A 1,601-nucleotide genomic window follows, 5' to 3' on the forward strand; every position below is an offset into this window, starting at 1 on the left:
GAGAAGGAAATGGCAACACACTCCACTATTCTTGCTGGAAAATTCCAAACAGAGGAGCCTGGTGGGCTACAGTCCATGGGGTTGCAAAGAGTCGGACATGACTTAGCAAATTTTTAATAAACCCATGCATATATAGGCACTTAATTTACTTCTGGGCTCTACTACATTGTGTTGGGATATATATATGTATATATGTATATATATCTGTTTTGAAGCCAGTAGTATACTTTTTTCCCCTAAATTTTACTAGCTATTTTATTTTTTTAGTTATTTGTAAATGCAAATTAAGATATATTGAGAACTTTTTGCTTATCAGATTGGGAAAAAATAAAAATGAATTTTAAAATTTGATGGGAATGTGATTGTTCTGATTATTATAACTTTGTTATGTAGTTTGAAATCAGGGAGTATAATGCTTCTGGCTTTGTTTCCCCCACCCCGCCTCCACCCCTCAGGATTGCTTTGGCTTTTTGCAATCTCTTGTGATTCTCTATAAATTTTAGGATTATTTATTCTGTTTCTGTGAAAAATGCCATTGGAATTTTGATAGAAATTGCATTGAACCTGTAGGTTGCTTTGAATGGTATGGACAATTTAATATATTAATTTTTCTCATCCATAAACCTGGGATATCTTTCCATTTATTTGTGTATTCTTCAATTTTCCTTTATCAATATCTTATAGTTGTCAGTGTAGAAATCTTTCACTTCCTTGGTTAACTATTCTGAGTATTTTACTCTTTTTGACACAATTGTAACAGGATACTTTTCTTTTTTTTTTTTTCCTTCACAGGAAAACACCAATGCAGTCCCCCCACTACAACAAATTATGCAGTCCAGTTTCCCACACTTGGAGAAATCGCAGGGGCCAGCATATCTGGAGTGCAATAGATGAGCCTTGCCCTGGGGAAACCACCTTCATGACCATGGTATCGCCCCTGCCAGGTAAGTATGGCATTGTTTTCTTAATTTCACATTCTGATAATAACTTATTAGTATAGAGTAATGCAATCACTTTTGTGTAGTTTTGAATCTTGCAACTTTACTGACTTTGTGTATTAGTTCTGACAGTTTTAGTGGAGTCTTTACTATTTGCTATAGTAATATGTCACCAGTAGATAGAGACTATGTTGCTTCTTCCTTTCCAATTTGGATGCCCTTTATTTCTTTTTCTTGCCTAATTTATCTAGTTTTGCATTCCAATATGATGTTGAAGACAAGTGGCAAGAGTAGGCACTTATTCTTGATCTCAGAGGAAAAGCTTTTAACTTTTTATTGTTGGGTATGATATTAACTGTAATCTTGTCATTAATGGCCTATATTTTATTGTGGTACATTTCCTCTATACTTTGTTCATAGGTTTATCATAAAATCAGTGTTGAATTTTGTCAAGTGCTTTTTCTCATCTATTAAGATGATTGTATAATTGTATCCTTCATTCTGTTAATGTAGTGTATCACATTGATTGGTTTGCCTTTGTTGAACCACCCTTGCATTCCTGGAATGAATCCCATTTGATCATGGTGAACAATCCGTTTAATGTATTACTGAATTTGCTTCACTAATTGTTGTCCGGGATTCTTGCATGTGCATTCATCAGGG

The 1,601-nt window shown here is 34.2% G+C and overlaps 1 non-coding gene across 1 annotated transcript; it reads right to left on the minus strand.

Annotated features, from left to right (window-relative positions):
• Window positions 1–787: 787 nt before the first annotated feature.
• On the minus strand, window positions 788–952 carry LOC113875174. The gene has a single exon (XR_003506184.1). It is a non-coding gene; the product is annotated as a U1 spliceosomal RNA (small nuclear RNA).
• Window positions 953–1,601: the final 649 nt, after the last annotated feature.

The sequence above is a fragment of the Bos indicus x Bos taurus genome, chromosome 17, assembly GCF_003369695.1.
Source record: "Bos indicus x Bos taurus breed Angus x Brahman F1 hybrid chromosome 17, Bos_hybrid_MaternalHap_v2.0, whole genome shotgun sequence".
Classification (NCBI taxonomy): domain Eukaryota; kingdom Metazoa; phylum Chordata; class Mammalia; order Artiodactyla; family Bovidae; genus Bos; species Bos indicus x Bos taurus.